The following is a 24635-nucleotide window of genomic DNA, read 5'->3' on the forward strand; positions in this document are numbered from 1 at the left end:
GGATGGTTGTGAACTGACCTCAAGTGGTCCTTCTGCCTTGGCCTCCCAAAGTGCTGGGATTACAAATGTGAACTACTGTGCCTTATCAAATGAAGCCTCTCCTTTTACATGATTACATTTAGTGTACTCCACTAATAATAATTATTATTAGTACTACTAATAATAATATACAACTATTATTGTTATTATTTAGTGTAGCCTACTAGTTATTAGTATACTTCACTAATTATTATTTTATGTACCTCACTAATAATAATGATTCTAATAATATCTTTTATTTTGTTTTATGAAAGGATTTTACTGTACTCTGCATCACTGTGAAATAAAATTAATTAGCCAATGTGGAGTTTCCTTCTTCCCTAGTGCTGTGTCTAAATTCTGGGAATATTCTATAGTGCCAAAGCACATGAAAATGGCAACTGCCAGCATCCAGTAAGATGTCCTCATTCCTGTGATCTTCAGTTGTTGTTGTCCTCCCAAGTCACTGAGGTGTTGTCTTTTATTTCCAACTGCAAGATGTCCTCAGTTATTGCTCCCGGCTGTTAGTCCCTCGCTCCTCCCCTGACGTGGGAAATTATTGGGACTACATATAGACTTTCCCGTCTACAAGACAATCTTTACCTACAGTGGAATTACTGTACTGTTGTTATGTAATTTATAATAACAAAGATAGGGAATCAACCTAAGTGTCCATCGATGGATGAATGGATAAATAAAATATGGGACATATACTTAATAGAATACTATTCACCCACAAAAAATAATGAAATCCTGTCCTTTGCAGCAACATGGATGAAACTGGAGATCATTACACATAGTGAAATAAGTCAGGCCCAGAAAGACAAATATCACATGTTATCACTCACATGTGGGAGCTAAGTAAGTTGATCTCATGGAGTTAGTAGAATGATAGTTAAGAGAGACTGGGAAGTATATGATGGGGGATAAAGGGAAGTTAGTTAATGGGTATAAACATGGACAGAAGGAATAAGTTCTAGTGTTCAATAGCACAGTTGGACAACTACAGTTAGCAACAATTTATTGTGTTTCAAAATAACTGGAAGAGAAGATTGGAAATATTCCCAACATAAAGAAATAACAAATGAGGTGATGGATATCCTAAATACCCTCATTTAATCATTACATATTTTATGAAAATGTCAAAATATCACATGTACTTCATAAATGTGTACAGTCATTACATATAAATAAAAGTTAAAAAATTAAATACAACAAAAAGGTATGTCTTTCTGTGGGTTATTTTCATCATTAATTTGATTCTTTTGCATAGGTTACACAGTTGACTTAATCTGAGAATTGTATAGATAGCTGGGTACCTGTTCCAAATCACTCTGTGTGTGAGAGTACCTGGAACTCTATGCAAGTAACACTTTCAGATGATAGGGACTACAGCTTCACAATTTTCTATTTGTACAGTGAAGTAAAGCACTTAAAAACCATTCTTTTGACTTGAACTAATTTGTTCATCTTATCAAAAGTAGAGAATGCCTGCTGTAAGTAGCTGAACTATTTAGAAATCTCTTAGAATATTTTTTAGAACCAGTCCTTTGCTTTTCAGAGTAATACTGTGCAACATAGTATATCAAGATATGAAGACAAACTGGGAATGCTATTTATCCTGAAAGAATAAGACATCTCACTGTGACCTTCAGCTTGCTCCTAGAGATTTGTAGGCTTCTTTAAATATTAAACATAACAAATTTTATAGTAAATTCTCAATTTATTTATTTATTTATTTTTATTTTTTACATTTTGAGACAGCATCTCACTTTGTCACCTAGGTGGGAGTGCAGTGGCATGATCCCAGCTCACAGCAGCCTCATCCTCCTGGACTCAAGCAAATTCTCCCACTTCAGCCTCCTAAGTAGCTGGAACTACAGGTGTGTATCATCATGCCTGGCTAAAAAAATTTTTTTTGGCTGGGCATGGTGTCTCACGCCTGCAATCCCAGCACTTTGGGAGACCGAGGTGGGTATATCACTTGAGGTCAGGAGTTCGAGACCAGCCTGGTCAACATGGAGAAACCCCGTCTCTACTAAAAATACAAAATTAGCTGGGCATGGTGGCAGACACCTGTAATCCCAGCTACTGGGGAGGCTGAGGCAGGAGAATTGCTTGAACCTGGGAGGCAGAGGTTGCAATGAGTGGAGATCGCACCACCACACTCCAGCCTGGGCAACAGAGCAAGACTCTGAATCAAAAAAAAAAATTAAGATATGGTCTCACTATGTTGCACAGGCTTGTCTCAAACTCCTGGGTTCAAGCGATGCTCTCGCCTTGGCTTCCCAAAGTGTTGGGATTACAGGCATGAGCCCCCACACTTGGCTGTAAATTCTCAGTTTAATGTTTGTTGGTTCACTGTTGAAATGTCCTTACATTTTATTTTGACTGTCTGTTAGCAAAATGACTTATCAAGAATCTCATTTGTTAAATTAGTAGAGAATCATTACTTAATGTTTTCAATCACCTCCTTGGAAAAACTACTCTAGAATACAAATACATACATATATATATATATATGCAACAGCTTATAAGAATCTATTAACATTAAAACATTACCTTATCTACAAAGAACAATTCTCTGCTTACTTATAACTATCAGTAAGAGCTGGTATTCTATGGGGCTTCCAGATTGCATCCAGCACTAGGGCTTCTGACTAAGAGGCTGAGTCAGGGCTGAAATCCAGACTTCATTCACTTGGTCAAGCTGTTCGCCCTTGTGTGAGGCTGCATCTGTCTAGGCTCTTGAAGGGAGAGAACTATGGTTAATTAGCACAAAGGCTCTGTTGGATATCTCTGCTGTCCTGGGTGTTAAGTCTGAAGCTGTAATATACCTTATTAAGCTTTTTTTTGTTTTCAGTTAAAATCAAAAGATTTGTCAGCACGGTATTGAGGATTAGGATTAACATAAACCACTTATTGGTTCATCCAGAGTGTTCATCCATTCATTCATTCATTCATCCATCCATCCATCCATCCATCCATTCATTTGATGCATATGTACTGGTTTCTTCTCACATGCCAGGCTTTACACTATGTTCCAGTGGTGCAAAAGGGAACATCAGGGACCCTGCCTTCAAGGAGTGTACAATCTGCTGGTGGCCTCATTTGAAAAATTGCAATTCAACAGATAATGGAAGAATGGAGAAAGCACATTTGTGAGAAGTTAGAATGCTCTCAGCTGACTCCAGAGAATAATGTCCCTGGCCCTGTCTTAGCCCTCTATCCCTAACATCATCACCTCTGTTTTATCTAGTTTGAAACTCAGCCAGTCAACTTTCATGTGAAACCCTGACTCAGCTAGGCACTAGGTGGGCGCTAAAGCTACACTGTCAGAATAGAGGAACAGAAGATTTGGCCCAGAGTATCATGAGTGTCCTGATTATATTCTAATATTTGCATTAATAAATTATAAGTATTTTTAATGGAAATTTAGAAATTATTTGAGCCCACCCTAATTTTCACAGGTTCTACCCAAAGAAATTTGGTGGAGATATATTGTGGAGTAAGTGGGAGAAGGTGGATTGATCTCGATTGAAAAGAAGAGCTGAAATAAAAACTATGCAGTAACCTAAGTCATGCATTTCTAGAGTATTTAAAAAGAGATGTGTATGATTCCATAAAATTGAATTTGACTAAATCTTTTTAAAATGACTTCCAAAAAAATACTTTTTTTTCAAAATAGAAAGTATCCTCTTTTTTCTCTCTTAGAAATGAGTATAACACGTAAAACAGAATGTCAAAATATTCTAGTTAAAATGTACGATGTCAGATTCATCTCCATTACTATTATGTTAGAGCAGCATGGTATCTAAGAACAATGGAACTAGAATGAACACCTCCAGGCCCAGTCTGTTTTATTTGAGTAGAGCACTTTTCTTAGCACTAATCTACCTGATTGACAGCAATATTGGCAGTGGAAAGGAGTATATGGGTATCACTAATGACAAGCAATGGAAGCTTGTAGGTATTTTTTGATGCCATTCAAACTAATATGATATGAGGATCTTTACTAGGATGAGATTCATAATACTTAAAACGGAAATCTAACATGCACAATTTATGCCTGTATGCAGAAGCGGTTTTACAACTTTTCTGAAACTAGGTAGGTGATAGCTTATCAACTGGAAAGCAAGACAAAGAGGAAAAACCATCATGAGGATTTTTTGCTCCCCCTTCATCTATGATTGGTTACTCAGCCAAAGTTCTCCTTAATGTTGGTGGTGCTAGGTCTGTATTAAGCGTTGCGCTCAATAGGATGCTTGGCAAATGAGATTGCTCTTAGAAACTGGACAGAAGTGATGTGCTTAAGTACTAGGAGATTACATTAATGTTACCATAAATGGGAAATCAAATTGTCATTGTCTTAGAGGAGTAGAGAGGGAAAAAATCTATTTAGACCAGACACATCATAAAATTAAGTTACTTCACATAAAATATGAATTACTTGAGTCCCAAGAGAAAACCATTAAATATAGATAGGCATATACAGAGACAGTTTTGACTGTAACAGAAATGAAATAAACTCGGGATCTGATCAGGCCATCACACAAAGACACAGCTGTAATGGGGTGGGGGGTAGTCTGTTTCTGAGAGAGCAAGGACTTTTTGCTGTAGAAAATGTGATGATGAAGGAAAAGAATAAGGGGGTGAGAGAGAAGGTGTCAGTCACACCTTTGCCAAGTACCATTTCCCGTCCCCTAAGTCCAATTCTGATTACTCTTGCCATTTTAGAAGGCTCAAAGCTGGAGAATCTGATGAGAAAATAGACTAAAAAATTGAACTGCATGTAAACTATTTATAGATTTGCTAGCCCTGAGAAATAGGATGGGAAACAAACAGCAGCAGCAGCAGCAAATTCAAAATTGGCTGTAAATCTCAAATAGGAAGTAGAAGGCTCACATTGGGCATGGTATACCAGGATCAGCTTTAGAGCTAAGAGGTATTTTATACATATAAAAAAGAGAACATCTTTCATTAGTTCTCTGAGCTTGTTGAAGACAAACTGCAGCAGAGAATTGGCACCCACAGAAAAGGCCTGCTACTGAGGCAAAACATTGTTTATATTTTCTGCTTTATCACTGTAAGTGCTGAAACTATTAGCAGGTTTGCTGAAGTAAAGAGGGTTGTGCGCCAAATGTATGAGTACGGCCAGAGCTTGCTGGACTCAGACTTTCTTTAGCCCCAGGCAGGTCCTTTAGCCTTTGTGGCTTAATTTAATCTTTCTACATAGCTTGGTGGAAAACTATACCATCTCCCTCAACAGAATTGCTAGTAGCCTAGGGATACTCATGCCTTCTTCATGTCCCCCGGTCATCTGATACCAGGGGACCAAATAAACAGCTTTACACGGGGAAGAGATCAGGCAATGTTTTAGGTGTGAGTCTTAACCCTAGGGACATTATCTTATTGGTCCTGGGCATTTTACACTCTATATTCTCGTGTGCTAACAGAGGCAATGTTTAAAATAGCAGAGCAGTTCTCTACTGAGTTACTATCAACTACTGAAAGTTCTTCCTACATGTAAATATGTCCTGAGTTTCAGTTAGGCCAGTTACATTTTATTCATTTTTTTCACTCACTGAAACACATTTTGAGAACAAACACAATGATGGGCACTGTGCTTGATAAGTTGATAAAATTTTTCAAAAGAAAATATACAGCCCAGTCTTCAAGAATGTAACCATCTAATGGAGGAAGAAGATGTATAAACAAATATTTCCATGTAGTGTGATCAGAACTATAAGAGGTCACATGTCTGTGAGTAGCAAGGAAGGGAGTAGCGGACTTGAAGTTAGGAAGTTGGAGAAAGTTACACAGAGATAGCGATATTTGAACTAGGTTTTGAAGAGTTATGTGAGAGATGCTCTTACAGGAGTTTAAAAGTAGGGCAAAGGCTCAGAGAAATGGAAAACATGGTGTCTTCAGAATAATTAGAGATGTTTAACGTACGGGATGGGGACCGACAAAAGATGAAGTTAGAAAGGTAGGTTGACAGGTTAAAAGGGCTTTGGATGCAGTTCTAACGCAGGTCTCAACACATTAGTTCATCACAGAATCATCACATGGCTTGCTTTCCCAAGACGTCACTCCTGTATTTATGTTGTTTCCTTGGAATCATAAAATTTTTAACCTTTCTTCTGGATCATTCTCTATCTATCTATCTATCTGTCTGTCTGTCTGTCTGTCTATCTATCTATCTATCGATCTATCTTATCTATCTATACACACCTATATTAGCATTTACCATCTTTAATTTAAAAATTCTTCCTTAATGCTTGGTTCTTTCCCACTCATCCCTCTGAGCTACTGTCTATATCTGTCTATATCTATACTTAACTTCACAGATACTTTTCAATATTATCTACCTAGTATGAGTGGACTTAGCCCCTTACCAGTTGTTAGGGACTGCATGTTTATGCTTTCCCTAAATTCATAATACCAATGTGATGGTATTTGGAGGTGGGCTTTTTGAGAAGCAATTAGGTTTTAAGAGTAGAGCCCTTATGATGGGATTAGTGCCCTTGTAAGAAGAGACCAGAGACAGCTTGCTTCCTCTCTCTTCTGTCTTTCCACGATGAGGACACAGCAGGAAGACAGATATTTACAAACCAGGAAAAGGGTCAGAACCCAGCCACTCTGGCTCCTTTATCTTGGACTTTCCATCCTCAAAATCTGAGGAATAAATTTCTGTTGTTTGAATCACCCAGTCAATGATAATTTGTTAAAACAACCCAAACTCACTAAGACACCAGCTAAGACTCTCTGAGTCTCAGTTTTTTCATCTTTAAAATGGAGATAACCCATTCCTGGGTTTAAATGTAGTGCCAACTACTACATATAGTAATACTATTTATATGGTACTACTGGAGATAACCCATTTCTGGGTTTAAATATAGTGCCAACTACTACATATAGTACTACTATTTATATGGCATGACTGGGTTTATTATAAGAAAATATATATTTATATATGAAATATATAGATTATAGCTATTTTACTATTATACAATATATAAAAATCTATAATTATAAAGAAATATATATTATAAGGTACTAATATATATGTGTAAAATATGTGTGTTTACAATATTAAAAGTCTGGTGGTAATAAATATTATATTAATACAATTTTCTTTTTTTTTTTGAGACGGAGACTTGCTCTGTTGCCCAGGCTGGAGTGCAGTGGTGTGATCTCAGCTCACTGCAACCTCTGCCTCCTGAGTTCAAGAGATTCTCATGCCTCAGCCTCCTGAGTAGCAGTGACTACAGGCCTGTGCCACCACACCCAGCTAATTTTTGTATTTTTAGTAGAGACAGGGTTTCACCATGTTGGCCAGGATGGTTTTGAAATCCTGGCTTCAAGTGATCTGCCCACCTTGGCCTCCCAAAGGGCTGGGATTACAGGCGTGGGCCACCGTGTCCGGCCAATATTATACAATTTTAGTTTATGATGATGATTATTATTTTCTGCCTACATTACTATTTGGGCTTCTTTGTCCACAGTCTGCTACTACTATATCAGACACTTCTGGTGCTGTGCCTCACATCTTTTTGATTCACCTTTCTTTTCTCAATTATTGTTGGGCAACCAGTTTAGCACATGAGTATCACCGCAGCATCTGGCCTTACCTGTACCAAGTATCTCTGTCCCTCTTTGTATTAGCTTTATTGAGGTATAATTGACATACAGTACATTGAACATGCTTAAGGTGCACAATTTGATAAATTTTGACACATGAATATATCTGTAAAGCCAACATCACAACCAAAACAACTAACAAAGCCCTCATCCCTCAAAGTTTTCCTATGCTCCTTTTCAGTCCCTTCCTTCTGTACCCTCTGCTACTCCCTCCCCAGTCAACCACTGGTCTACTTTCTGCCACTACAAATTCATTGACATCTTCTAGAATTTTATGTAAATGAAGCAATAAAATATGCAGTTTCTATAACTATCTTCTGTCCCTGTGAATACTGCTTGAGAGGATTATCCTTGTTGTAGATACTAGTAGTACTTCCCTTTATACTGAGTAGTGTTTTATTAAATAATTATATATCCAATCATATTGATGCCCATTTGTATTATTTATAGCTTTTGGCTATTAAATCAGCTATGCATATTTAGGTACAAATCTTTTATGGAAATACGCTTTTATTTTTCTTGAGTAACCCTGAAGTACAATGGCTGTTCCTTACAGTAGGTATAAGACTGCCTTCTTAAAGAATCTACTGAACCGCTCTTGACCAGGAATGAATGAGAGTTCCAGTGGCTCGACATCCCTGCCAACACCTGGTATGTGTGGTGAGTCATTTTAAATTTAGACATGCTAATAGTTGTAGTTCATTGAGATTATGATTTACATTTCCCACATTACCAATAACGGTGACCATCTTTTCATGTGCTTACTTGACATTCATGTAACTTCTTTGGTGCATTAGTATATTAAAATTTTTGCCTATTTTCAAATTGCATCTTTCTGTTATTACTGAGTTTTAACTGTTTCTTATATGATACAGATATTAGCCCTTTATTATATAAATGATTTGCAATTATTATCTCCCAGTCAATGGCTTCTCTTTTCATTTTCTCTTTAAAAAAAAAATAAATCTTATTTTGTATATTTGAGGTTTACAGCATGGCTTATGGGATATGCGTAAATAGTAAAATTGTTACTGTACTGAAGCATATTAACCTGTCATCTCACAGTTGCCTTTTTTGTGTGACAAGAGCAGCTAAAATCTACTTATTTGAGAGGAATTCCTAATACAATACAATGTTGTTAGCTCTGGTCCTCATGTTGTACATTAGACCCCTAGGCTTATTTGTTTATTTATTTATTGAGGCAGAGTCTCCTATGCTTATTTATCCTACATATCTGCTACTGGTATTGTTTGACCTCCATCTCCCCATTTCCTACCTCCACTCCCCATAACCACTGTTTTATTCTTTTTCTCTGTATATTTGACCATCTTGAAAAAAGATTCTGCATATAAGTGAGATCATGTCATTTTTTTTTTCTTTCTGTCTTTGGCTTATTTTACTTAGCATAATGTCCTCCAGGTCTGGTGTCATACCTAGAAAATTATTGCCTAACCCCAAATCACTTAACTTTCTCCTGTTTTCTTTTAGAAATTTTACAGCTTTTCGATTTACATTTAGGTTAATGATACACTTTGAGTTGAATACATATATACACACATATATATACATATATACACAGAGTTAAATATAAACACATATTTACATATAAATACATGTATATATATATATACATGGTATGAATTATGGATTGAAGCTCTTTTTTTCTTCTCATTTTCTTCTTTTCAATAGGATATTCATTGTATCAAGTACCATTTGTTAAATAAAAGACTCCATTCTCTAAGAATCATTTTTGTCAATATTTGTTGTTCATATGTGTAGATATAATTCTGGGATCTCTATTCTTTTCTGTTGGTTTACTTATCTATCTTGACATCAATAACATACTCTCTTGATTATTATAGCTTTATGTCTTTAATTCAGGTAAAGTTTGTCTTCAACTTTGTTCTTCTTTTTCAAATTTATTTTGGCTCTCCTAGAGTCCTTTGTATCTCTATGTAAATTTAAGAGTAAGTTTGTCAGTTAGTATGAAGAAAAAAAAAAAAACTTGCCCAGATTTTGTTTGGGGTTGAGTTGAATCTATAGATAAATTTGGGGAGAATTGACATCCTAACAACATTAAGTCTTCTAATGCACAAACACATTTATGTAGGTTTTTAAAATATATACTACATAAATATTTGTGGTTTTCACATCACAAATTTTTCATATATTTTGTCTGATTTATTCTTACATATTTCATGTTTTGATACCATTGCAAATTATATTGTTTTTATTTTAATTTCTGATTGCTAGTGTACCAAAAATAATTGATCTGGGGATATTAATCTCATATCTTGGAACCCTGCTAAACTCCTATAAGTTCTAGTAGCTTTGTGTAGACTCCATAAGATTTTCTACAAAGATGCCGCCTGTGAACAATTTTACTACTTCTTCTTTTGCAGTCTGACATCTTTTATATATTTTTTCTTTTCTTTTAGACACAGAGTCTTGCTCTATCACCCAGGCTGGAACCCAGACTATGGCATGACCATAGCTCACCATAACTTTGAATTCCTGGGCTCAAGTGATTCTTCTGCCTCAGCCTCTTGGGTAGCTAGGACTACAGGTGTGCACTATGGTGCCTGGCTAATTTTTGTTTTTATTAAAGATAAAGTCTTGCTATGTTGCACCTGGCTGGTCTCAAGCTCCTGAGCTCAAGCAATCCTCCCACATCAGCCTCCCAAGTATCTGAGTCTTCAGGTGCACACCATAATGTCTGGCTAATTTTTATTATTTATTTATTTATTTATTTATTCATTCATTCATTCATTCATTCATTCATTATTTTTGAAGAGATGGGGGCTCGCTATGTTGCACAGGCTGGTCTTGAACTCCTGGCCTCAAGTGATCTTCCTCTCTTGGCCCCCAAAGCACTGGGATTACAGTAGTGAGCCACCACACCTAGTAAAATGTACTAATTTTTGTAATGCTAAACTAACCTTGCATTCCTAACATAAATACCACTAGATCATCATACATTTTAAGTGTTCACAGATTTACCTTGCTGAATTTTAAGAATGTTTACAGCTATGTATATAAGGAATACTGGTCTGTAATTTTCATTTCTTGTAATAGTTGTCTGAATTTGGTATCAAGGAAACTATTGTCTCATAGAATAGGTTCAGAAATATTCCCATGTCTTCATTTTTCTGGAAAAGTTTGTTGAGTTAATATTATATCTTCTTTAAATATTAATTAGACTATTCTAGGGAAACCATTGAAGCCTAGGGTTTTCTTCATGTGAATATATTTAACTACAAATTCAATTTATTTAATAGATATAAGGCTATTGTGGTTATTTATGCTTTCTTGTGTAAGCTTTGGTAGTTTGTGTCTTTCCAGGATTTTTTTTTTTTCATTTCATCTAAGTCATCAAATGTATAGGCATAAAGTTGTCCATAATATTCCCTTGTTATCCTTTTACTATCTTTAGATAGAGAAGGCTATTGATGAACGTAAATTATAACCTTAGTACCAGTTGCAGCAGTGGAGACTATAGCTTACTCAATCCCTCAATATTAAATGTTTTGTAGAAATTAAGGCCATTCATTACCTTGAGTGTCCTCCAATAAACTAAGCACATCTGAGTGGTGCAAGGGAAGGATAGTTTCAGACCTTCTTCTGCCCCATCTTACATTCTTTATGGTCACCTTTTATTTCAGTTATTGCTTTCGCAACCATCTTTCTGCAAATATAACCGAACATTACCTTGTCTTAGCTGTACCTCATATCTCTATCTTCCTGCTCTGATTCTTGTTTGACTCCACGAAAGACAGCATCTCTCAATAGTGGAGCATGTGAAAATCTGGAAGTGTAACACTCCATAAACAACTCTTGACCACTGGGGAAGGAAAGCCTATAGAGAGATGTTCTTCTCTTCTATCCCACAGGCAGTCAAACCTGAGGCATATTCTACACAGCTTCTCAGAAGGTTCCGGGCCTCCCATGTAGAATGTGCCTTACGATTGACTGCCTGTGGGATGGAAGGAAGAACATTTATCTATAGGCTAAGTGTTGATGAGCTTAATGCATGTTTGTGTTGACTTTCCCTCTTTTTCTGTTTCATCATCATCAATCCTCCATTCCTATTCCCTGGCATCATAAACCAAAATAAACCACCTTTATTGTCGCCTTTGTTTTAGACTGTGCTATCTTTGGGTAGAAGGTCAGGTAGGGTAACACAAATGAAAAAGTCACCCATGACATGTACAGTGGTAATTTCTCTCTCCTCATCTTATTCCGTCTCTCAGAAACATTAGACAAGGGTTGATCATTCTCTCTTGTGACACATTTCACTCTCTTATATTCTGTGATGTACATTCACCTGGGACTTTTCTACTACCTTAGTAGTTTGTCCATCTGAGTGTACTGCATTAGTGTAACATTTTATATTCCACCTGTAAGTGTTGGAATGTGTCAGGGTTCAGTCCTTGAACATTTTTTACTTAAAATATCTTATTTAGTCCCTTGATTGTCATCAAAATGCTGATAAATCCCATATTTATATCTCCAACCATGATCTTCCCACTGACCTCTAGACTCCAATTCATTTGCAACTGCATGTGCTTGACTCCTCTGCTTGAATGTATAGTGGGCTTCCCAAAATTATCTCATGCAAAACTAATTTCTAAAACTTTCTGAACCAATCTTCTCAGTCAGCCATATTGCTGAAGACTGAGTTAGTCTCTTTCATTTATATTCCAAGTACAACCCATAAGCAAGTCCCATCAGCTCTACTTTAAAAATATATATCACACATACATCACTTCTGTTCATCTTTACTGCCACCCATCCCATCATCTTTACTACCTAGTCTAGGCCATTATCATCTTTCACTTAAACCATGGTAATAGTTTCCTAATTGGTCTTCCAGCTTCTATTCTTGCTCCTTAGAATTTATACTCGGCACAGTAGAGAGAATGACGTCTTAAAATCATTAATCAGACATGTCATTTCCTGGCTTAAAACCCTCCAAAAAGCTTTCTGCTGCATTTAGAATAAATCTAATGACTTACCATAACCTTTGAGACCCTACATGAACTGGTTGCTGCCTGCCCGTCTGACCTCATCATCTATGATGCTCCACCTCTCTTATTATGCTACAGCCACATTGGCCTTTTGACTAATCTATGAATTCATCAAATATATTCCTGCCTTAGGGCATTCTTACTTTCCATCTCCTCTTTCTGGAACAAGCTGCCATCATATCTTCATAGAGCTGAATCCTTCTTGTTCTTTGTTTCAACTCAAATGTCACCTCCTTAGAGAGAGGCCTTTGAGTCTATCTACTAAACCACATTCTCATGCCTATTCAATCTATGTCATATTTTCCTACTTTTATATACTTACCACTAGCAAAAATGGCTATGTTCATTTATTTGTTAATTGCTTATTGTCTCTTTCTCCCTTGGAAATGCAAGCTCCATCAGAGCACTTACATTCTTACACTGAAATACATCGAGTGCCCAACATTCTACCTAGGTGGGTTTTAATAAACATATATTGAATGAAATAAGAGATTTCACTTCAAAGCAAGGTTCTACTTAAAAAAAAAAAAGAAAAAAAAACTTAATACTATGGCTCCTACTCTGACATGTGGTTAAATATTTACTCTTTGCAATTCTGTCAGTTTTATCTTATCTCACCTTCATTTTTTACCTTAGTAACTTCCTCCACAATTCCTAAATCATGGAACTATATTGCGGTAATTAAAGAAGTATATGCACATAGCTATTCCTTACTTGATGTGCCTATTCATGGATATCATTCTCCTGGCTCATTATGTATTGGCTATAAATTGAAATAGTGTTGTATAGCTGGAAAAATACCAAGTTGAAGTTGAAAAGTTAATCTTCTAGTATCAGTTCATTAATTTGTAATACAATTATAAAATTGGACTGCTTTGCCTCGATGTTAACTAAAGTCCCTAAAGAAATACAACTACAGAAGAAAGCACTCACACCTTTCAAAATAAGGCATTTGAACCCTTATGCAGGATTTTCAAAGGTCTGGCCCCAAACCAGTTTTATGATCTTCAGCCCACAATCACTCAAGTGAATAAAACAACTGAGTATGAAGGTACTGGAAGAGAGGATGTCTTTGGAGAGAGCTATTGCGGTTTGTGGTGTTTTCTTTGAGCTCCTTCTGGGAGAGAATTGAGTGTTGCTTCCCTTTACTGAAGCCATGGGAAGGTGCTTCAAGTAGCCCACCTACAGAACCTGCTTCATGAGCCCTGGAACTTGGGTAACATGGCTGGTGTCTATAAAATGCTCCTGGCGTCAGAGTAGTGACAACACTGTGAGCAAGTTGACGGTAGGTCAGAGTTGTATAAGTATTCCATGGACTGAGGAAGGGCCCATTGGAAGAGAACAGGCCCAAAGATTGTTTTAAAAGAAGTCCAGGTGGCCAGGAATGGTGCCTCACCCTTGTAATCCTAGCAGTTTGGGAGATGGGAAGGTCACTTGAGCCCAGGGGTTGAAGACCAGCCTGAGCAACATAGTGAGATCCTGTCTCTATAAAAAGTAGAAACATTTGCCAGGTGTGGCGGCATGTGCCTGCAGTCCCAGCTACTCAGGAGGATGAGGTGGCAAGACAGATTGAGTCTCAACCTGCAGTTGAGGCTGCAGTGAGCCATGATGGCACCACTGTACTCTAGCCTGGGTGATGGAGCAAGACCCTGTCTCTAAATAAATAAGTAATCAATTAAAGAAACCCAGAAGAGATTCTTGGAAGACTCCACGGCTTCTGCAATCTGTAACATGCCACAGGCTGCTATCTATAGCTGCTAGCAGCCTGTGGCATGTTACAGATTGCAGAAGCTGTGGGGTGTTGTAGACATCTAACTGGAGAAGAAGTATCACCCAGTGTCAAAGGAGTTGCTGTGAGACATTCTCCATAGATATGATTCTTAGGAACTCATAGAAGAAAGATTTACCTTTAAACGCCTTCAGTTAGCATTGCACTGTATGCTAGAGACTGAATACTTACCCCCAAGATTGAGAACAAGGCAAAGATGTGCACTATTACCACTTCTATTCAACTTTGTACTGGAAGCCCTACTCAGTACGATGAGGCAAGGAACATTAAAAAGGGGCACCTTTAATTGCGAAAATCAGCAAACAACCCTTGTTAATGTGACACTTTTATACATGAAATTTGGCACTTTTATACATTGGAATACTAAACAATAACAACAACAATTGACTAGTTTATGTAACAACATAAATGAGTTCAAAAGCATTGTGTCAAATGAAAGGAGCCAGACACAAAGGCTGTATACTATATGATTCCATATATGTGTGTGTGTGTGTATATATGTGTATATATATATATGTGTGTGTGTATATATATGTGTGTGTGTATATATGTATATATGTGTGTGTGTGTGTGTGTGTGTGTATATATATATATGACATTTGGTGAAACGCAAAACAGCAGGGAGAATAATCATATCAGTTGCAGAGGGAGACGTTTGACCAGGAAGAAGCAAAAGTGAACTTTTTGGGGTGATAGACTATGTCCACGTCTTGATTGTGGGAGTAGTTACCTGAATATATATGGTTGTCAAAGTGCATACTGTCCTCTTAAAAGGGTGAATTTTCCTCAAGAAACTCAATAAATTTGACTGAAAAAGTGAATTATGCCATATGTGGTAATAGAGATAAGTAGAATAGGTGAAGAGAAAATAGACAAGGGAAATATAACCTGCAATGGGGTAGTGAAATGCTCTGATATAAATACAGGCTCTATATTTATCATCCACAAGGCACTGAGCTTTGAGTGGTCAAACAAAATACCTGAGCTGCTGAGGCTGAAGAGGTTGTTGGATCACATTATATGAAAGTATCAATACACAATGTTTCTGTCCACTTGACTATACGCTCCCTGAAAGCAGAGATTTGATCTCATTCATTTTGTTATTCCCTGTGCTTAGCACAATGTTTGGAAATTCATAAGCACGCCACCAACCCTTCTTGATTGACAGACTGAGCTGCTAGTGGGATAATGCTTTTGAGCTTCCAGGCTCCAATAGGAAAGTTACTCTTCTCAAAAGTAGGAGTATAGTTTAATACCCTTAGCCTATTTCCACATCAGGGCCAGATCACAGAGATAATGATCAACAACTACAAACTGTTTCGATTGGAAAAAGGAGAGAAATTTCAAGCAAACTGGGTTATTGACAATAAGTGGTGGCAGAAATTTTGCAAGCAGAATTGCAAAAAAAAAAAAAAAAAAAAAAATCATGTCCTTAGTAATCCTGGTAATAAAAAGCATCCTGAGGAGTGCAAATGAAAACTTAGACAATCTGGAGATAAAAACTCTGTACAATTAATTCCTCAGACTCATGTGGAACAAGAACAGTGTGAGACACACAGAAGAGTCTCAGCCAAATTTGAAGATGAAAAAAGGAGAGAAATCTAGACTGCCCCAGAGGAGACCCCTTGCTTATTCAAAGTTATCTGGATAAGGGATTTCATTTATTGGGGGAGAATATGAAATTAATATTAGAACTATATTATATGTCATTACAGTTTATATGTATATATTTATGCCTCCTTGATCTTACATTAAATTGAACTAACTCTTTTATTCTTCCTATAGAATCCAAATGATAAGAACCCCAAGTTCAGGTATCAATACAGCAAGATACAGGGTCTATAATCATTCTGCCTGACATTGAACCAGGAAGATTTCACAAGAATGAGAAAAATGGGCAAATGATGTCTTTTTTGAGCTGTTGTTGTAATTAGATTTGTTACAGACTGAGAGGAGCTATGCATCTCAAAACCAAAGGTTCTAATTGGCATTCAAGGATCCGGGTTTTTTTGTTTTTTTGTTTTTTTCCTTTGAGATGGAGTCTCACACTGTTGCCCAGGCTGGAGTGCAGTGGCATGATCTTGGCTCACTGCAACCTCTGCCTCCCGAGTGCAAGCAATTCTCCCACCTCAGCCTCCCAAGTAGCTGGGACTACAGGCGTGTGACACCACACCCAGCTAATTTTTGTATCTTTCAGTAGAGACAGTGTTTCACCATATTGGCCAGGCTGGTCTCGAACTCCTGACCTCAAATGATCCACCCAGCTTGGTTTCTCAAAGTGCTGGGATACAGGCGTGAGCCACCATGCCCAGCCTCTAATCCAGGTATTCTTACCTTTCTTGTCCCATGTTTCTTCTTTTGCAGATGTAATTCAGATCTAGACTAATTAACTATTTGCTTGTATTGTGGCAGTATCCCCAAAGAGATGGTATTTATCCTTTCACTTTTGCCCACCCTTCTATAGATTCTTAAGTTTCAACTACACCTTCCACAGATTCTTAAGTTTCAACTACATCAAAATGTTTACGGTTGTTCACTCATATTCATCCTTATAGGCAGATCTGTACACTTCCTCCTGGAAGTCTGCTGTTCTCTGGAGTCTGGCTGAGTGCTCATCAGGTGTGTTATTCCTATTAGGGTGCTTATCACCTTGTATAAGTCTATATTTATCTCCCCCCTATAACTAGACCATATGGTTCTGTGCCAGGACCTAACTTTCTATGACCCATCTTTGTATCCCAGAACTGAATACCATGCCTCATTTATACTATATGCTCTATAAATATACACTGCAAACAAGTGAATATTCATGACTTTAATTTTCTTCATATTAATTATGAAGTTAAAAGGCTAAATAAAAACAGCTAGAATTGTAGTAGGGCTAAATAACATGTAACTGCTTGAGAGTTTTCTAAATTAGCATCACTAGAGTCTGAACCTATTTTTATTTTTGTGCCAGTGAAGTACAAAGTTAAGTAAGGAATAAGGCCAGACAGGGAATACAATACATTCTTGTAGATTTCTTTTAACCTCCCACTAGGAAACTAATAAGATGGAGACAGGGCAGTGGTAGTAAGGAAAGAATAAAATATCCTCTGAATAATGGTTCTACTTAAATATTTCCTTAATAAATGCCACCGCATTTGGGAATTCATTAAATGGAAGAACACTCTTTTCTATATGTTAACTGCAGCTTCAGCAATAGGAAAGATGATTAAGAGATTCTTTGAACGAAGTTCAACTTTCTCAGCAGCAGCCTAATAGCTATGATTTTTCTAAAAAGAGCTTTCTTAATAACCTGTAAGCTTTCCTAATCCCTGATTCAGGACTGTTTTCTGTCTACTAATAAAAATAGAATAGATCTAGAACTCAACCCTAAAATGCTTAAAATTTAGAATTTCCTTGAAAAGAGAAGACAGGTTGGCTAATAAGCATTTTCTTTTGCTGAATATTTTTATTTTTGTTCCCTATTTCTTACCTATACAGGGCTCCAATTCAAGAAAGAAATCTCTAGCAATATGCGTTCATAAATATTACCTTAAAATTGGAATGCATCATAGATAAGTTAGATTACTTTGTTTAAAAAATGATTTTTGTAATTAGTACTTGAAGAAATAACAGATTTCAGACACACAGAGTAGATATAAAAAGTAAAACTATAATATCTGAAAAAATTTAGGCTCCAGACTTATGAGGTCTTTTCAGTATTGGGAAAATATCATGAATATATTTGTAACAACAATATTAGCATATATAACTCTATAGAATGTCTAATGTCAGCTGTAAAAATAAAGCATAGAGAGTTTAAATAATTGTCTGAATGCAAGGGGTAAAACACTCCATGATTAATTTACATTTCTCCCACCCAGATAATTTATCTTAAGATAAAATGCTCAAATGTTTCTATACTAATTTGATAAAAGCTAAGTTAACGATAAAACTGAAGTAATTATGTAAATAATCCAAATTCCCATAGAATTTCTACCTATAATGTCCAAATTATTGGGCAAAAGCTTTTGTCCTTGGGCTGCCTAATAATTTCTTCAGGTCTTCATTTTGTGCAATTACATCCATTTGTTTCAGACACTATCAATACTTATGCACAATGGGAATTAGAAATTTACATAACACCATCAAGAACTCATATACTCTAACATAGTAAGCTAAGAAATATATGATACGTATATGAACTTAATTTCCATCTGTTAAAAGATAGAAAATATGTCTAATTCATAATCTGAATTTTGGGGATATTTTCATAATAAAAGAAGAGTCTCATCAATAAAGAAAAAATTAGGCCTCGTGCTGTGGTTCACGCCTGTAATCCCAGCACTTTGGGTGGCCAAGGCAGGTAGATCACTTGAGGTCAGGAGTTTGAGATCAGCCTGGCCAACATGGTGAAACCTTGTCTTTACTGAAAAATACAAAAATTAGCAGGGTGTGGTGGTGCACACCTGTAGACCCAGCTATATGGGAGGTTGAGGCAGGAGAACTGCTTGAATCTGGGCGGTGGAGGTTGCAGTGAGCTGAGATGGCACCTGGGCAACAAAGACTCTGCCTCAAAACAAACAATAAATTGTTTTAAATTCTATATTTTCCTTAAAACAAAACCTGTACATGAATTGTACGTTAAAACCAAATTTTAAATTTGGCACAAATACCACACTTTGACCAATTTTTAATTTTTGAAAGTAGATATTCGCATGTGCATATGGATGTGCATTAAAAAAGCCTTATTCAATAAAGTTTGATTGCATACTATGTACCAGACTTTAAACTATGTGCTCTGCTGCCACATATACAAAAACACAAGTAACCATAGAATTCCTTAGAAAAACAAGAAAGTTTATGAGCCAGAATGTTTCCATTGTTCATCTAGGATGATACTTTTTAACCTTGGGCTACTTGTGGGTATTATCTAAGAGCTTCTAAAAGTTTGATACCCAAAATTTACTAGTTAAATAAGAACCTCTGGAGGTAGGACCCAGTTGGTTTTCAAGTTTCCCATATGATTCTAATGTGAGGCCCGCTAGCCTAGAACAAGTAAAGGATAGGGAGATGAAATTTTCATTAACTCAGCAGGTAGAATCAACACAAATGGAATGAGCCATTAAACGATCTTTCACCTTGATATTCAACATGCATTCTCTAAAAGCAGTTAGCACCTGCTATTCACAACAGCAAAGGCATGGAATCAACCTACATGTCCATCAATGATAGACTGGATAAAGAAAATGTGGTACATACCCACCATGAAATACTATGCAGCCACAAAAAAGAATGAAATCATGTCCTTCACAGAAACATGGATGGAGCTAGACACCATTATCCTTAGCAAACTAATGCAGGAGCAGAAAACCAAGTACTGCATGTTCTCACTTATAAGAGGGAACTAAATGATGAGAACACATGGACACATAGAGGGGAACAACACATACTGGGGCCTATTGGAGAGTCGAGGGTGGGAGGAGGGAGAGGATCAGGAAAAATAGCTAATGGGTACCAGACTTAATACCTGGCTTATGAAGTAATCCGTACAATAAACCTCCAGGACACAAGTTTACCTATATAACAAACCTATGCATATAGCCCTAAACTTAAAATAAAAATTTTTTTGTTTTGTTTGAGATGGAGTTTCGCTCTGTCACCCAGGCTGGAGTGCAATGACACGATCTTGGCTCAGTGCAAAAAATATTTTAAAAAATGTAAAAACACAAATAAGACTGCAGAAAAAATTTCCATTTGTGTATAAGTTAAATTTCAATTCCTGAGTTTTGAAGATGAAACTAATGCATTCAGCTCTTCCATATAAAATTAAAGGTTTGAAAAATCTATCTATACTTACGAAGTAGGATGTGGCCAATTTGCTAATAATCACCTCTACACATATGTTAATTCTTTCCCCTGAAAAGGATTTCTCCTCTTTTTCCTTTTTCCCATTGGTACATTTCTACTATATTTCAAATTATAGATAAAGTATTATCTTCCTGAAGAAGCCCTCAGTGACCCTCCAGTCTGATGTATATGTTGCTCTTCTGTGCTCCCATTTCATGCTAGCTAGATGTATTAAAAGGGCGGGCTCACTCATCTCTCTCTCCCACCTCTAACAAGTTCCATAAAGGCAGTTACCATAATTGGCTCATCTTTGTATACCTGGGACCTAACAAGGTGCCTGGACCACAGCAGCTACTTAATACTCAGTAAGATATTCAATAAATTTCACATGTCTAAGACAAAACCTATTAATAAACACAACATTTGGCTTTTTTAAAAAAATTAATCAGTGCTTGAAAATTACTTGTGTGATGAGCAAGTTACTTACACTCTGTGCTGCAGGTTGCTCATCTGTGAAATGGGGATTATGATATAAAAATTAAATGAATTATTATGTTCAAAACACTAAGACAAGAGTCTGGCACAAGAAAATATAAGTACTATACAGCTGTCTATTGAGTAAATATCAACTTACAACAAAGCAGCATTATTATGTTTTTTAAAGTGGTTGTATTTATTTTTTGAGCTCTACTACTTTAATGCATTTTGAAAATGTTTTATGCATATTCTTTACACAATGGAGGAATTTATTTCTTACAGTTATGGAGGCTGAGAAGTCCAAGGTCCAGAGGCCACACATGGTGACAGTCTTCTTGCTGATGGGGTCTCTCTGTAGAGTCCTGAGACAGTACAGGGCATTACATGGTGAGGGGGCTGATCACGCTAGATCAGGACTCTCTTCTTCTTTGTATGAAGACATCAGTCCCACTCCCATGATAATCTATTAATCCATTAACCCATTCATGGATTAACCATTTATGAAAGCAGAGCTCTCATGATTCAATCATCTCATAAAAGCCCCACTTCTCCATACTGCCACATTAGAGATTAAATTTCGACATGAGATTTCAGAAGAAACAAACATTCAAATCATGACATTTTCCCATGCTTTCTTCCAGTGATTTCATAGTTTCAGGTCTTTCAATTAGGTATTTAACCCATTTTGAGTTGATTCTTGTATAAGGTGAGAGAACGAGGATCCAGTTTTATTCTTGTGCATGTGGTTATCCATTTTTTTTTCCAGCTCCATTTATTGGAGACGGTGTTCTTTCCCCCTTGTGTGTTCTTGGAACCTTGTTGAAGCTCAATTTCCTGTAGATGTGTGAACTTATGTCTGGGCTCTCTCTTCGGTCACATTGGTCTATTTGTCTGTTTTTATGCCAGTACCACGCTGTTATACTTACCATAAGCTCTGTAGTATATTTTGAGGTCAGGTAATGTAATGCCTCCAGATTTTGTTTGTTTGTTTGTTTACTTAGGATTTCTTTGGCTATTTGGGGTCTTTTGTGGTTTCATACAAATTTTAGGATTGTTTTCCTATTTCTGTGAAGAATGCCATTGGTAATTCAATAGAAATTGCAATGAATCCGTAGATCACTTTAGGTACTATAGTAATTTTAACAATATTAACTATTACAGTCAATGAAGATGAGATGTCTTTCTTTTTTTGTATCTAATGTGTTTCATCAAAGTTTTGTAATTTTCATTGTAGAGATCTTTCATGTCCTTGTTTAAATCTATTCTTAGGTATTTTTATGTGTGGAGTGGGGGCTATTGTAAATAAAATCTCTTCCTTGCTTTCTTTTTCATCTAGTTCATAACTTATGTATAGAAACACTACTAATTTTTGTACATTGATTTTCTATCTTGAGACTTAATTCATTTATTAGTTCTAAGAGTTTTTTGATGGAGTCTTTAGGTTTTTCTTTATATAAAATCATGTCATCTATGAACAGGGACAATTTGACTTCCTCCTTTACAATTTGGATGTCTTATTTTTCTTGCTCTTGCCTAACTACTTTGACTAGGGCTTCCAGTACTATGTTAAATAAAAGTGGTGAAAGTAGGCATTTTTGCCTTGTTCCAGTTCTTAGAGGAAAGGCTTACAACTTTTCCCTGTTCAGTATGATGTCAGTTGTGGGCTTACTATACGTGGCCTTTATTGCATTGAGGTATGCTCCTTCTATATCCAATTTATCAATAATTTTTAATCATGAAGGATTTTGAATTTTATTAAATGCTTTTTCTGCTTCTATTGTGATGATCATATTATTTTGATGTGATGTATCACATTGATTAATTTGCATATGTTTAAGCATCCTTGCATCCCTGAGATAAATTTTACTTGATATGGTGTGTAATTTTTTTATGTGATGTTGAATTTGGTTTGCTAGTATTTTCTTGAGGATTTTTCCTCCAGGTTTATCAGGGATATTGGCCTGTAGTTTTCTTTTTTTGTTATACCTTTGTCTGGTTTTGGTATCAGGGTAATGGTAGACTTATGAATGAATTTGGAAGAATCTTCTCTCCTATAATTTTCTGGAATGGATTGAGAAGAATTGGTTTTAGTTTTTCTTTAAGTGTTTGGTAGAATTCAGCAGTAAAGCCATTAGTCCTGTTTTTTTTTTTCGCTGGGAGAATTTTTATTATTGCTTCAATATTGTTTGCCACAATTGGTCTTTTCAGGTTTTCTGTTTCTTTCTGGTTTAATCCTAGTAGGTTGTAAGCATCCAAGAAATAGTCATTTCCTCTACGTTTTTTGATTTGTTAGCATATATTTGTTCATAGTAATTTCTACTGATCTTCACTTTTATGGTATCAGTTGTAATGTCTCCTTTTTCATTTTTTATTTTATTTATTAGGGTCTTCTTTATTTTTCTTAGTCTAGCTAATGGTTTGCCAATTTTATTTATCTTTTCAAAAAACCATGTTTTTTGTTTTGTTTTGTTTTGTTTACCCTTATGATTTTGTGGTCTCTATTTTGTTTATGTCTGCCATGGTATTTATTATTTATTTCCTTTTTTTTTAAGGGATTGGTTTATATTTGCTCTCCTAGTTCCTTGAGATGCATAATTAGGCTGTTTATTTGAAATCTTTCTACTTTTTTAATGTACATGTTTATTGCTATAAACTTCTCTTTTAGTACTGCTTTCTACCCTGGAAAATGTTCCATGTGTTAATGAGATGAATTTGTAATCTGTGGCTGTTAGATAAAATATACTGCAAATATCTGTCAGGTCAATTTTGTCAAAGTGAAGTTTAAATCTGATGTTTCCTTGTTTATTCTGTCCAGACGATCTATTCAATGTTGAGAGTGGAATACTGAAGTCTCCAACTATTATATTGGAGTCTATCTCCTCTTTTAGATCTAATAATATATATACGTATACATTTGGGTGCTCTGGTATTGGGTATGTATATATTTACAGTTGTTATATGCTCTTGGTGTATTTATTCCCTTATCATTTTATAATAACGTTCTTTGTTTCTTTTTACAGAGTTTGATGTGAAGTCTATTTTATCTGATGTAAATATAGGTACTTTTGCTTGCTTTTGGTGTTCATTTGTATAGAGTACTTTTTCCACCCCTTCACTTTCAGTCTTTGTGTATCTTTACAGGTGAAGTGAGTTTTTGTTGGCAGCATACAATTGGACCTTATTTTTTTTCCATTCATCAATTTTATCTTATATTTGGGGGAAATTAATTCATTTACATTCAAGGTTACATTGATAGATAGACTTACTTCAGTAATTTTGTTAATTATTTCCTGGTTGTTTTATACACTGCTTGTTGTTTTCCTTTTCTCTTAGTGCTGATCTTTCTTTATGGCTTGGTGGTTTTCTGCGTTAGTAAGATTTGATTCCTTTCTCGTTCTTATTTGTGTCTCTGTTTTACAAGTGAGTTTTATACTTTCGTGTATTTTCATGATGGTAGCTAATATAGTTTGGTTATTTTTCTCTTCCACATCTCATTATCTTCATTGTTAGAGGTTGAGCCTGGTGGGAGGTGTTTGAGTCATGGAGTCATATCCCCTGTGAATGGCTTAGTGCCAGCCTCATGGAAATAGGTGAGTTCTTGCTTTATTAGTTCTCATGAGATATAGTCATTACAAAAAGTCCAACATCGTCCTTTTTTCTCTGTCTTGCACACTCTCTCACTATGTGACACATCTGTTCCTCCTTCACCTTCTGCCATGATTGGAAACCTTCTGAGGTCCTTATCAGAAGCAGATGCCAGTACCAGTTCTTGCACAGTATGCAGAACCATGATCAAAGTAAACCATTTAAAAAAAAAAAAAATCATTCAGCCTCAGTCGTTCCTT

This window comes from Macaca fascicularis, chromosome 8 (assembly GCF_037993035.2).
Source record: "Macaca fascicularis isolate 582-1 chromosome 8, T2T-MFA8v1.1".
Taxonomy (NCBI): Eukaryota; Metazoa; Chordata; class Mammalia; order Primates; family Cercopithecidae; genus Macaca; species Macaca fascicularis.